Raw genomic sequence first — 15,409 nt, 5'->3', positions numbered from 1 at the left:
GTGGGAAGTGTGTTGCTTTCCAACTTTTCCATAAATTTTAATTATTCCAAAAACTTTGAAATTTGTTTTAATTAATTTCTTTAGAAAGCCAGGTGTAATTGTACACATCTGTCACTCCAGCTCCAGCAGCACCCCCCCACCTCGAGGCAAGGTGGAGGGGCCTACACTCCCTTGTACTACAACCAGTGAGGGGCAGAACCAGTTCTCCCATTCTTAAGATCCTGGGACCAGCAGGTCTCAAGGGGAGGGGGGCAGGGCATCTTTCTCTTACTCATGCCATCTCATGGCAGATGAAAGGGAATATGATCAGCTCTCCTGCCCCTGTACCCTCCTGGCTGGCTCACCTGCACCCCTGCCAAGAGAATCAGCACTGCTGCGCATGCTCCCTGGGTGAGGTGCAATGCCAATTCTGACACTCTCATGACCTCAAGGCCAGGTCTCCCATCCACCGAAGGCTACGAGGGGCAGGAAACTGGAGAGGTCTTCTCTTCCTAGCCCACTCCACAGCGTGGCAAATGAGAATGGGGCCAGATCTCCGATACTTTCATGGGGGCAGATCACCTGTGCCCCTGTCAATAAGGTCAGCTCTACTCTGCTGCCAGGGCAAGGTACAGGGCCCTCTCTTCCGAGTGCTGCAGCCAGTGAGGGGCAGAGTCGCCTTTCCTGCTCTTGTGACCCCCATGACCAACTTCATCAAGGGACGAGGAACAAGGGTGTAGCATCTCTCCCTTGCTCACGCCACTGAAGAACAGACGACAGTGGGGTTCACTCTCCCACTCTCACACCTGCAGGGCCGGCTCCCCTGTACCCAGGCAACAGGGCGCAGGCCTACTGTCCTGAAGGAGCAATTCTTTCACGGCAAGTTTCGGGCTCTCGCCAGCATCGCAGACCTGCTGGCAAGGTCAGCCGAGAGAGCTTCAGTCCCAGTGGGGCGAAAGGCAAAGTCATTTGTTCCCTGAACAGTCTGAATGGGACCGTATTTCTACTGTCATCCTTTCTCTTCTTAAAATACTCATTAGAAGTCCGTTGTCTTGCAGACTTCACAAAGAACTAGGCTAGAGAGCCACGGGCCACAAGGTACCCAGGTGAGCAGACAGTGCCGCTGGATCTTGATACGATCTTTTTAAGTTGAAAAATAAAAAATATGTGTGAGTAAATCACTTGGTTGGAGATCAGCTTTCTCATCTATACAATGGGGGGACCAGCAATACACCATCCTGTCTTTTACAATGCCATCTCTGTCACCCAGGTCCCCACTTAATAACAGTCTCAGCTCTGAAATATTGCATCCTTGACATGGACTTGGTGCCCCAGGGACAAATTCTGCTGCTTTGGTCACTAAGGTTCTGAATTTAAAACCCCAGGTAGCTCTCACCCTCCCCAGTGGAACTATTCTGGCACTGTTGTTCACACCACCCGCCTCCCTCAAGAACTATAGTTGTTTAGAACCAAATCACTAGGGAGCGAGATAATGAGGCTTTGAAATTACCAACATTACTCAAGCCCAAAGCTCAGATGGCTGCATTCAGAGCTTCCCACTATGGAAAGAGAATGGCGTGAAGATGCCAAATGCTACGTTTCCAAAACTGGAAGGAGGAGGGAAGGGAAGCTGGACCATTGCTGTCACTGCTCACATAGAAGCAAAGACAGCAGGGAAAGGGGGCGTGTCTACAGGGCCATCCAGAAGAAGAAGAAACCCCCACCCTGCTTGTCTTCCTCACTTACCTGCACCCTAATGAGGGCTCTGTGAGGCCATAGAACACAGGTTGTTATTTTAGAGAAAGACGCCGAGTCCATAGATTGTGGGCGCCCAGAGTGTGGATAGATACCAAAGGGCCTGGTATAGCACCCAAAAGGAAAAGTCCTGTGTCGCCCAGCTCTCAACTAGAGACAAATTAGAACCTTTCTCCACTTCAGTTTTCTCCTCTACAAAATGGCTGTAAGGGGCTGGAGAGATGGCTCAGTGGTTAAGAGCATTGCCTGCTCTTCCAAAGGTCCTAAGTTCAATTCCCAGCAACCACATGGTGGCTCACAACCATCTGTAATGAGGTCTGGTGCCCTCTTCAGGCATGCAAGCAGACAGAATACTGTATACATAATAAATAAATATTAAAAACTTACTTTAAAAAATGGCTGTAAGGCAATATAGAAAAACGATGTTCACAAAGGAATAACAAATGCAATGATAGTGATACTAAGTACCCTACTTAGAGAGTGTATGTATGTGTACATGTTTGAGTGTGCAAGTGTATGTTCATGTATCTGTGTATATGTGTGTTTGTATATATATATATATGTATATGTGTCTGTGTGTATACATACATATATATGTGTATGTGTGTATAGTTTGTTGGGGTTTTTTTTCTCTGTGTTATAGCTCGGGCTGTCCTGAAACTAACTCTGCAGACTAAACTGACCTCGAACTCACAGACATCTACCTGCCTCTGCCTCCCAAGTATTGGGATTAAATGTATGCGCCACCACCGTCCAGCTCCCATTTTATTATCCTAAGAAAGAATCTCTCACTAGAACAGAAGCTCATCATTTTTGGCTAAGCTAGTTGGCCACAGTTCACCTATCTCTACCCCTAGATGCTTTGGGCGATTTGGAATGCTGGAGATTTGAACTCAGGTCCTCACACTTGCAGAACAAGTCCTTCTTCCTCACTGTGCCACTTCCCCTGCCCATAACTACCTGCAATTTGATTAATATACAGTGTATACTTGTAGATGGGCATGGTGGTCCACGCCTTTAATTCCAGCACTGGGGAGGCAAAGTCAGGTGGATCTCTGAGTTCCAGGCCAGTCTGGTCTACAGATAGAGAGTTGTAGGGCAGCCATAACTACACAAAGGCATCCTTTCTCAAAAAGAAACAAAAAACAAAAATAAAAAAAGTATACTTGTATCATCAAAACATCAGACTGGATCTCCAAAACCTATACACAACAAAGCATCAAGCAAGTAAATAAGAACAGTGGTATAGACATGGTGGCTGGATCATGACACAGAGCAGCCTACAAGTAAAATGAAAGAAGGCATCAGGCTCTTGGCCATCCCACTGAGCACATGTACACCGGAAGCTGTGTCAGGGACTGACGCACCACCACTGTCCAGCTCTTATTTTATTATCCTAAGACAGGATTCCTCACTAGACCAGAAGCTCATTCCACTCCAGTATTTGACTTAAAGATGTCTCAGTAGCATCCATGGAGCACTAAGAGCTCTTGATGGGCTCCCTGGTTTCCGGGCAACTCCCTTTCTTTCATTTTCTCCTTTCTTTTCTTCCTTCTTTTTTCATCCCAGGAAAAAGTGTCAGGGTGTCACTTCAGACACACAACACTTCTGTGTGAGCGGCAAAGAAATCCACGGATGATTTGCTCACAGAAGGTGACCTGCTAACTCAGGCACCTTGCTTTATGGCCCATTCTTTACAGCCCCTTCAGCTGAGCTTTACCCAGTCCCCTGAGACAAGACCCAAATGCTGAGGGCGGGTGCGGCTGTTGTTTCCTTTAAGACAGTGACCCTCCTGCTGATCTGAAACAGTAACGTCTTGGTATGAGATAGCAGGACCACAGCAGAGCTCTGGTTCTCCTGGGCTTTCCTCATGATGGACAAGACTAAAGAACATGATTCATTTTCCCAGCCAGAAAGACGTCATTCTGCTTTTCAAATTTTTATTACATTTATTGATTGTGTGTGTGTGCGTGCGTGTGTGTGTGTGTGCGTGTGTGTGTGTGTGTGTCCATTTACACACATGCATGTATGCCCCGGTGTCAAGGTCAGAGGGCAGCGTGTGGAGTTGGTTCCCTCCTTCCACAATAGGGTCTTGGGGACCAATGCAACACTATTTCGGATACTTTCATTTTGTCTTCCTGGTGAATGCCTTTCCCCTAAGCTAAGTCCAATAAGCCACATAGTCACACTCTTCCGTCTCTCAAAAGACTTGTTTTTGAGGGCATGGGTGGTTTCACTATATACATGGAGCTCACAGATCTCTGCCTCTTTGACCCACCAGACCTGGTTTCTCTAGCATTCTTATCCATAGATGTATTTGATGGCAAAAAGGCTTTCTACCTACCAACTCTGGCTCCGCATTTCATTTTATCCCTTTGCTGGGTCATTCAAAGATATGTCTACAGAACTATTAAAGTACAGATGGGATTAAGGAGACAGCTGTTGAAAGAAACATGGCAGCATGCAAGGAGTAAGAAGAAATGGCATTTACTGAGCACTTACTAAGGAGCAAAACTTAAAGAATATTATGAGAGTTATTCTCTCAGTCAGTTCTCTCAAGAGTTCTACAAGCTGGTGATGGTGCACACCTTTAATCTCAGCACCGAAAAGGCAGAGGCAGGTGACTAGCTATTCAGACCAGGCTGGCCTTGAACTCACAGAGATCCACCTGCCTCTGCTTCCCAAGTCCTGGGATTAAAGGTATGTGCCACCATACCTGGCCACTAGATGAGTTCTTAAACATGCCCAAACTGTGCTTAACTCCTTGGAAACACATAAAAAAGAATGAGAGCTTTCTGCTTAACACATGTGAGTGTGTGGACAGAGAGAAAATACTGGGAATCTCTCTGTCCTCACAGCATGTTCTTGGGTTTGAATCTATGATGCCACTTGAACACCACGATCAGTATCTTAAGCCCCTTTGCACATGAAAGAGTAGACCAGGCTGGGCAGTGGTGGTACAGTGGGGGCCTTTAATCCCAGGACTCAGGAAGCAGAGGCAGGCAAATCTCTATGAGTTCAAGGCCAGCCTAGTCTACAGAGCTAGTTCCAGGACAGGCTCCAAAGCTACAGAGAAACCCTATCTTGAAAAACCCAGATAGATAGATAGATAGATAGATAGATAGATAGATAGATAGATAGATAGACAGACAGACCAAGCACTCTCCTGCTTCTCCTGATATTCCCCACAGCAGGTTCTAACTTAAGGTTTTCACAGGGAAGAAATTCTGCCTGTAAACTTAGCTGAAATAAACATCTGGAACAACCCTCCCCAACTCCAGCACACCCCAAGGCTTCTCCAATGGTAGCTTTCATTAGCTTAGGTCCTATGTTACATGGACCAGGAAGGAGCTGTCTCCAGCAGCCCTTTGGATTATATTGCTAGCTCTAACCATCATTTACAGGAGGGTGGGTCCCTAGTCTAAGAATGCAGGGGGGCGGGGAGCAGGGGGGCTAAGAATTGATAGTCTTAGCATATGTCCTTCTCTCCTATCTGCAAATCCCATTGTCAACAGTTTTATTGAGGACATTGCAACTGCACCGTTTTTTTTTTTTAATCCTCACCAGTAAATGCTTTTATTCTGCCTTTCTTGAGATCCTTTAGAAAAATACACTCACGCTGCAACATCTATTTTTAACGGGTGAATCTATTAGGTTTCTGCTGTTTCTGTAATTATTATTATTGTACTCACCACCAGTCAAAGAAATACCTTAGTAAAGCAAAGTGTATATTTTGGAATGAGAGCAAGCCCAGTGCGGAGAGGGGTCTGGCTAACTTAGCACTCTTCCATGTGCCAGAGACAAAGCATACACGGTCATCTTCCTTGCCTCCAACTTAACACTGTGCATCAGAGCCTTTGTGATCTTTTTGACGTGGTGATTCAATTTTAACTTTACTCTATAATTCAAACAGAATCCCCGCATACTGAAAAAAAAATGTTCTTAAAGATATTCACGTCGGTATTATTTACCAAAGCAAATCTGTGGAGCAATTTCCCACTACTTTTTTGATCAACTTGAGCGTACGTGCTTCTGAAATGAGCACCAAATGATACTTTTTAAAATAAAGTGGTTACGTGAGCTATTTTACAATTACCATTAAACGATTTCATAATCATTTAAAATTTTGCCTTCAACTATACTGGCAAATTTTATAATGTGGTATTATTAAATAGAGGGGGAAAGGATATAAATGTGTATTGTGGGGTGATTATCACTACATTAGAATGACCACGTAAAAGAAAATTTAAAAATCACTAATTAATGCTACTTTGGAAGGCATGGAGTTGTTCTGAGATAAGTAGGCAGGTCTGGGAAGCCTCTCACAAAATTCAGAAAATGAAAAAAGTGTGCCACTGTGGGGGTGGCTTTGAGGTCTTCTATGCTCAAGCTACACCCAGTGTCACAGTTCATTTCCTGTTGCCTGTGAATCAAGATGTATAACTCTCAGATTCTTCCCCAGAACTATACCTGCCTACATCCCACCATATTTCCCACCATAATGGACTAACCTCTGACACTGTAAGCTACCCCCAAGTAAATAAAATTGGCAGGTAAATTGGATAGAACTAGAAAAAAAATGAGGTAACTCAGACCCAGAAAGACAAATAAAGTATGTATTTGCTTATATGTAGAGATAAAAATTTAAGTCATTGATAATCAAGCTACAATCTGTAGAGCCTATAAAGGATGCATATAGAGTAAGGGATGGGGTGGGGGCAGATAAATATCCATAGGAAAGAGAAATAGGATAGGTATAGGTGGATAGTTGGGGAACTAGAATAAGAGGATCAAATGAGAAGGTGGAAGGGGGGAGACAAAAGGGGAAATAAAGAGAAACGGTTAAAATCAAGGGTCATTTGAAGGGTAGTATGGGAAACTAATACATACAAGCTTCCTAAATCAAACAGATAAAACATGAAAGCGATCTAATGAAATTGCCAAATAATGCAGGAGACAGAACCCCAGCTGGCCATCTCTTGTCACCAAATAAATCTTCCATTACTGAGACTGGGTTACATCTAAATGAGATGTCAGCCAAAGCTGGTTCCAAACAACTGAGGTTATTGCTAAGACTATAGATTGCTCCCCACAATCTATGAGTAATGTTCAATTGCTGAAGAAAACACCTACACAACTCGTTGAGTGTGGAGAAGTCAAACAGGTGTCTACATAGAGACCTTACCCCTATGTGCTAGCATCTTTGGTACAGGAGCTCTGCCTGGTACCAAAGGAGAAACACAAACACCAACCTAGCCACAAACCCTTTGATCTACAATGGTGTCCTGCCTGCAAGATATGCTACAACAAAATCTTCCCATGTCTGGTTTGATTTCAAGCCCACTCTACAAGATAGAACCCATATGCAACAGTGCTTGGGTGACCAAAAACATAAAACTAGATAGCCCAGGGACCTAGGGACGAACCAAATACTACTGTTCTAGAGCAAATAAACAGAGCAATAAAATGACTCCTAATGACTTTCTACTATATTTACATATGAGTGCTTTGTTCAGCCATCATCAGAAAAACTTCCCCCTGCAGCAAATGGGAACAAATACCTATAGCCAGACATTATGCAGGGAGTGAGACAGGGATAATAGGTAATTTAGTGTGAACTTATTCACACCAATAATAATAATAATAATAATAATAAGTAATAGAGTGAATACTTGTAAGCTATTACTTATGGACAATTTACACTGGTATAATTTCTTGTATATTGATACAAGTTCAAATTGTATTGGTTATTTCTGTTTACAATATTTGTATACCTATGCAAAGTTATTTTGTAATATTGTATGCATGCATGTTTAAGACATTTTAAATACTGAAACAATTTTAAGATATATTTATCTTATTGAATTATATATTTCTACCTCTGATTAAGATATTTATACATTGTTTATATTTTGATTTCATTGTCCTCCTTTATTGCACAGTTGTTTAAAGATTGTTTAATTTTCTGATATGAAGTCTTAATCTTTAAGTTATATAGGTATTAAGTATTATAGGTCAGTAGTCATTCATGTTTGTTATACTTTTAGTCAGACTAATTAGGTTCTTTAGATACATAGAGATTGTATGCTGCATAGATAGGTAACCTTCAACTACTTCAAAGATCTGTAGAACATGGCATTTATATAACTTAGGATTCTGTTGATGTGAGACATGATTGCTCCTGGCAGCACCAATCTATTCCTGAGAGAGTGTTGAGCACTAAAGACACTCTACTTGGAGTCTGTCTTCTTCTTGGTACAATGGCCTTTGGGCAAGAAACTGCCCATGCCTTAACCCCTGACAAAGTGCATGATATCCAGACTGAACAAGCAGGATACAAGAAAAAAAGCTGTCAAATCTTGCCAAGACAGGGTAAGATGGTTTTGAAAAATTACCTGCCTCTGAAAATGGTCTGTAAGTTACTCTATGCCTTAGCCAAATTGGTTGCTCCAACACTGTAAATGAGACTTTGGGTGATTGCTCAAGTAGCCAGTTGTCTCTGTCAACAACTGCACATTTTGGAAGCTGCTTGATTGCACTTCCTGCCTACTCAAGTAATATTATCTTCCTTCTCAGGCCTTCAATGGGGTTGAAGATTAGATAATTATAGTTACCATTCTCTTATGATATAGCCAAGCCATTTCAAATACAAGACTTAGATTTCTTAGGATATAATGTTTATTAAAACATTTAGCATATGTTCCTTGCTAATATTGTTTATACTGGTTGTAATTCTAATCTTATACTTGATATCTGTTCCTAGTGTATATAGGGTTTGGAACTCTCTTATTTAAACAAAAGGGAGGGATGCTGTGGGAACTCCTTCTGCTCCTTCAGCCAATAGCCTTTAACATACCAGCCCATTTGAGCATCGTTTTTTATACTATAAATGCAGCTGTAAAGCCTATGTTGGCTCTCTTGCGTCCAGCTCTCACTTCCAGCTGCTGTTCCCCATTAGTACAGAGGGCTGTGATCTAGAACAGTGATCTATAAGTCTCCCCTAAATAAATAACACTTTATCATACATAATTCTGAACTAGTTTGGGATTATTTTATATCTTCCACCATCACTTTTCCTTTTCTCTTTTTACGCTGCAAGTCTTTTGCATATGTATTATGAATTCCAGATTAGTGTTTTTGTGGGATTCCTGAGTTTTTGAACAATTGGAATTTTTTTTCTTGTGCCTTTTCTTGGGCTTTTTTTCCTTCTGTTTGCTTGTTTTGTCCAATCCCAATGTGTTAGTGTTTATCATATTATATGATAACTATCCCTTAAAAGCCTATTGTTGTTGGTGGTTTTTCGAGATGGGTTTCATTGCATCTCCGGGAATTCACTCTGTAGACCAGGCAGTCCTCAAACTCACAGAAATCTGCCTACCTCTGCCTCCTGAGTGCTGGGATTAAGGTGTGTGCCACCACTGCTTGGCTGTGAGTTGTTTTTTTAAAGAGACAGAAAGGGGTATATCTGATTGGAAGGGGAGCTGGGGAGAACCTAGGAAGAGCAGACAGACAGAGGGGAAATTATAATCAGGATATATTGTGTGAGGGAAAAAGCTCTATTTTCAATAAAAAGGAAAAAAATTAAAAAATCAGATTTTTTATCTTCAAAATCAAATTTAATTTACAGTTTTATATCTCTAGTGAAGTTGGTTCTTCATCATTTCCAGCACAACATGTGGATCTACTGGCCAGAACTCCAATATGTTCTTATTTAGTGTTTAATCCTCTAAAAGAGTCCAATTAATTACTTCAGCTTTATGGCAAACTGTCTTCGGCCAGCATCCAAGCCTGGACACTCTATCCCCCTCCTCTGCCCAGTCAGCTCCTGAGCTCGGGTGGTGTCAATGTAATTACTGAAGGAACTGGAGGGATGAGAGCCAAGGAGGGGGAGGGAAATGGCCTCGGCAATTATGTGCTGTGCTTCACCAGAGAAGTTGATGCCATTCTTTGCATAAATTATTATTTATCCTGGAATGGAATTCCCCTATGCTTATTACTAAATCAACCCCTTTTAAAAAATTCTTTGTTGGGCCTGTAAAGTCCCCTGGCCACTTTCTAACCTCTACTGCCTCAGCCCAGAGCCCACCCAGCAGAACATCAGTGAGAATTCCACTTGTTGTGCTGACTGGAGGCTGAATGCAATGACACAGGTAACTAGGTACACAGGTAACTAGTCACACTGGTAACTAGCATCCTAGACTTATATGTACCCTCAAATATAGGACCCTACAGGCTGGCAATATTCAGTCAAGTCATGTGATCTGGGTTTGGTGGTGAAAGCCTTTAATCCCAGCACTTGGCTGAATGTATTTTGTTTTTGTTTCTGTTTGTTTGTTTTTGTTTTTTGAGAAAGGGTTTCTCTGTGTTGCTTTGGAGCCAGTCCTGTAACTAGCTCTTGTAGACCAGGCTGGCCTCGAACTCACAGAGATCCACCTGCCTCTGCCTCCTAAATGCTGGCATTAAAGACACGCGCCACCACCGGCTGTAATCCCAGCACTTCGGAGGCAGAAGCAGGTGAATCAGTGTGAGTTCAAGGCCAGCCAAGACAGGTTCCAAAGCTACAGATAAACCCTATCTTAAAAAAAAGAAAGGAAGGGAGGAAGGGAGGGAGGGAGAGGTAAAGGAAGGAAGGAAGGAAGGAAGGAAGGAAGGAAGGGAGAGAAAAGTAATTAAAAATAGGTAACCTGGGCTGGAGAGATGGCTCAGAGGTTAAGAGCATTGCCTGCTCTTCCAAAGGTCCTGAGTCCAATTCCCAGCAACCACATGGTGGCTCACAACCATCTGTAATGGGGTCTGGTGCCCTCTTCTGGCCTGTAGGCATATACACAAACAGAATATTGTATACATAATAAATAAATAAATATTTTAAAAAAATAGGTAACCTACTTTCCTATTTTTCATGTCAGTCCATCTATGAAGATGCTGACTGCAGGCTATAACATTGATTCCATGACCTTCTCCTGGGAAACTGACAGTGTGAATTGAAGTTCAGCCTAGCTTTTCCTACTGCATTCCCAAGGCCCCTTTCCCTCTTTGACTCCACTAGAATTTTCTTCTGGAGACCTGCAGTGGGCCGTGTTCTCAGATATCATTGAATGTGGAGTGGTATCTCCTTTGTTTCATTTGCTTTCAGGTGAACGAGTCCAACTCCAACCATCTAGCACAATGGTTATCAACCTGAGGGTCATGACCCCTTCAGGGCTGCATGTCAAGCATCATGAACATCAGATATCTACATTATGAGTCATAACAGCAGCAAAATTACAGTTATAAAGTAGCAACAAAATAATTTTATTGTTGGGGGTCACCACACTATGAGGAACTGTATTAAAGGGTGGAAGCATTAGGAAGGCTGAGAACCACTGATCCAGAGACTGGCTCTCACCTGCATCCCTTTTACATCAAGTGTTTTGGTACCCTGCTTTGTTATCTGACACTTATGAATAAGGTCGGGCAGCAACAGCAGATGTGTATTTTAGCACATTCCTTGGCAAAAGCAAGGAGTCTTTCTGAGAACTTCCTTTTCTCTCTACAGAAACTGAGCTGGCATTTGTATTACTGAGGTGGGGGAGTCCCCACCTCGTGTCACCCACTCTGAGATGGCAGTAGGTTGAATATTCTACAAGGATCCAGACCACGCACTCTGCAAATCACACCCTGGGGTTACCTGACAGAGGGACTCTCCTTGCAGGTAAGAACAGAAATTATATCAGAAGCTGCTGAAGGCATTGGAGCTAAAATCCACCAAGGCAGCACACTATTAACACTGAAAGGATGCTCAATCTTTTCAAGAGCAATGAAGCAGCAGGGAAGACTGCAGGAATACACATCGCCTGAGCTGCGGACAGAGGCTTGGAAGTCAAGCCACATCTGCTGCTGACTCCCTTGACTTCCCCAAGGGAATTATTTTTATTAGTCAGCAACATTTAAAAACTAGATTTCCCTGAAAAACCCAAACATGCTGTTAATAATGGGCCTATATTGCAGGGCCACCAGCAACCCAGTCATGAGCCACAGGTACCACCTATGGCCAAGCAAATGGTCCCCTGTACTATAGCCCCCTGTACTCCAAAGAGAGTTCCTCAGCTTCATTCCTTTCCAAACGTCTGTGTGTATCTGAGTATGCAATCATCGATCTATAATGGTAATGGAACTGTGGGTTAGAAGCTAGAGACAGTTCCTGAACATGGGTGTTTATCTAGACTAGAGTGTGTAGTAATAAGGGCGGCAGGGCTGTGTTCCCAGCACCCCAGCCGCCTGCTCGGCTAGCTCATGCCCCGAAATAATTACACAGACACTGTATTCTTTTAAACACTGCTTGGCCCATTCTCTTCTAGGCTAATTCTCACATATTAATTTAGCCCATTTCTAATCATCTGTGTGTAGCACCCCAAGGTGCGCTTACCGGGAAGATTCTAGCCTATGTCCATCCTGGGTCGGAGCTTCATCCTGGGAGCAGGGCATGGCGTCTCTTTCAGGCGTCTGCTCCTGAGAGGAGAGCTGTCGAGACTCTGACCTCACTTCCTCTTCCTCCCAGCATTTTGTTCTGTGTACTCCACCCACAGGGCCAAGCAGTTTCTTTATTGGCCAATGACCTTCCTCCATCATTTCCCCTTTTTCGGTTTAAACAAAAAAAAAAGGCTTTAACATAGCAAAATTACATATAACAAAACAGTTATCAAGTAAAAGTTACAATAATCTTTATCATAACTAAGGAAAACTATAACTAACTATTCTTAACTCCATCAAAGACTCCAGAAAGATACAATACTACCTAAGCAAACAAGAAAAAAGCAACTTTTAAAACTCTAGAAATGACAGAGACATCTCGCTGCCTGGACAGTCACCCAAAGTTCCTCTGTACCGTTGGGGCATCCATCTTCAGCCTTCAGGCCCATGGTATCCAGCAGACATTTCCATAAAGCAGGAAAATTCAAAGTCAGTTCAGTCACTATCTGTTGTGTCCTGCAGAATGTCTTGCAGACTCTTTCATGAATCAGGAACCCCGAAAGATCATCTCACCTTAGGCAAGTTCAGTAGTCCTCTCTCTGCGGGTTCTCTGTGTCCAGTTTATGCAATAGTCCAGGCAAGAGCAGTTTTTTGCCCAAATGGCTATCAAACTCCATAAGGATCCTCTTCGATGCCCATCTTCCTCTTGAAGTAGATTGGTGCTGCCAGGAGCAGAGTGTCTCATTGTCATGAAAAGTCCTCAGTTATTAAAACATTAAATGTCCTATTCTGTAATCTTTGAAAGACATGAAGAATGTCTATCTAAAATATATCTCTATATATCTAGAAAATCTAACTAACATGACTACAAGCTTTACTATTATTGATGATTATCTATTAACAACCTATATTTCTTAATTATACAGTACATATTTAAATGAACTACACAATCACAATACCTTAATCAAAATCAGAAACACTTATACATATAACAAAATTGACCTTAAATCTCTATCAATAAAACAAAATCTATACTAATGTAAATTATTCATATCTATATCATAGCCCCCTTAAAATGTAAAAGAACATTTATAAACCATATTTGGGAATATGGGCGCAGTTTTTTCTCTCCAAACTGCTTCCTGCTGAATGGGGGCGTCGTTAATTAGGTCTTTCATGGTATAACCTGTGTGCTCGTTTCATCTCAGTTGGCAGTTGAGCGAAGCAATTTTTTGAAGGCGTGCACAGGAACCATTCAGGAGGACGTGGTCCATCATACCAAATTGGAATAGAAGAAATGAACAGCGTCTCATCCTCTGTGAAAACAAAATAAGAAACTCCTTTCCAAAGTATCATATCCTTAGATCCAAATTCAAAATATCTATGTTGGATTAGTTCAGCAGCATTTATAAATAAATATCTTTTAGCAGCTGTTGCTCCTTCCTCAGCATTCAAACAATTTAAAGAGAGCATAATAGCATACAGTATCAAAATTCTCTATTTATTTTCCATCTTTGTACAGCTTTGTTTTAACCTCTATTTCGTTTATTTTTACTTTTAACTCTTTGCTTTTTGAGACAGGTTCTCTGTATCTTTGACCTGAAGTAACTCTGTAGACCAGGCTGTCTTTGAACTCTCAGAGATCCGCCTGTCTCTGCCTCCCAGGCATTGGGATTAAAGGTGTAAACTAGTACACCTTGAACTCACAGAGATCTGTTTGCCTCTGCCTTCTAGGCACTGGGATTAAAGGCGTGTGCTACCACACACAACAACTCTCTTCCTTTTTTTATGTTTTTTACTTTAAGAACTTCAACTTTTAGTCTGCATATATTTTTAACACACTGTAAACCATTTAAAAATTTTCTTTGTCTTTGAATCTCTCTTTACTGTATATCTCTCTTTTTCTGACCACATGAGTCTTTAATTTACCAAGCAATATCAGTAGGATTAAAGGCGTGGCTTTGCCAGCTAGATCCAATCCATTCCTTAGCTTTCCAGCCTCATGGTGGATATACAGGCTGTAGCCATGTTTACTGCAAAAACTGTGTGGCATTTCAAGGTCCCTGCCAGCAAGTGAGCTACAACAGACAACACTCAAGTCCTCTCTCAGTAGCCGGCCCTCCTGCCTCAAACAGTCAGAGTTTGCCCTGGCAGGATGGCCCAGAAAGCCGGCATTTTTAAACGGCGCAGCTTTTTTCCTGCTACGGCTGAAAACCGAAAAGCATGCGTTCAGCTTTCCGTCAACACCATTTAAGTGTTTCGTGGCAGGAACTCTTAATGAGCTGCAGGGTTTTGCAGCTGAAGCTGAGTCAGGAAGCCTCTCTTAGAAGAGGCGCTTGCTTGCCTCTAGCAAGCAGAGTAGATCCGAGAAATTGTCACTATCAAGAAAACATGCTTTACTCTTTGCCAAGCTTTTTCAGGCTTTCTGTGGATTCAGTTGTCCACGTGGGCGTCAATCTGTAGTAATAAGGGTGGCAGGGCTGTGTTCCCAGCACCCCAGCCGCCTGCTCGGCTAGCTCATGCCCCGAAATAATTACACAGACACTGTATTCTTTTAAACACTGCTTGGCCCATTCTCTTCTAGGCTAATTCTCACATATTAATTTAGCCCATTTCTAATCATCTGTGTGTAGCACCCCAAGGTGCGCTTACCGGGAAGATTCTAGCCTATGTCCATCCTGGGTCGGAGCTTCATCCCGGGAGCAGGGCATGGCGTCTCTCTCAGGCGTCTGCTCCTGAGAGGAGAGCTGTCGAGACTCTGACCTCACTTCCTCTTCCTCCCAGCATTTTGTTCTGTTTACTCCACCCACAGGGCCAAGCAGTTTCTTTATTGGCCAATGACCTTCCTCCATCAAGAGTGGAAGAGATTTCCCAATGTGTATATCATTTTACCCTTCCCAGGGTGAAAAAAAACAGAGACTGACAAGTACAAGGGAAAACTGGTGAAACCTGTGGCCAAAAGACTAGTTAGACATCTGCTATGTGTCAGATTTGATTTCTGGCCTTGTGGCATTGATTTTGTTCATTCAGAAAAAGGACGCCCTTCTCCGGTAGCTTGCAAAGGCCAGGAAGTTCATATGTCAGCTACTAGCCTCATCACTGTGACCAATTAGATGGCCAGGAAAGGGTGGCAACATTTCTTTTGCTCGTGGATTCAGAGGATTCAGGCTGTTGTCAGTTAACTCCTTCCTTCTAGGTCTGTGGTGGGGCAAAGTACCATGGCAGC

Source organism: Microtus oregoni, unplaced genomic scaffold (assembly GCF_018167655.1).
Source record: "Microtus oregoni isolate MIOR12 unplaced genomic scaffold, Mior012 000022F_ref0000154, whole genome shotgun sequence".
In the NCBI taxonomy this organism is placed as follows: domain Eukaryota; kingdom Metazoa; phylum Chordata; class Mammalia; order Rodentia; family Cricetidae; genus Microtus; species Microtus oregoni.
This window is presented reverse-complemented; position numbering follows the sequence as displayed.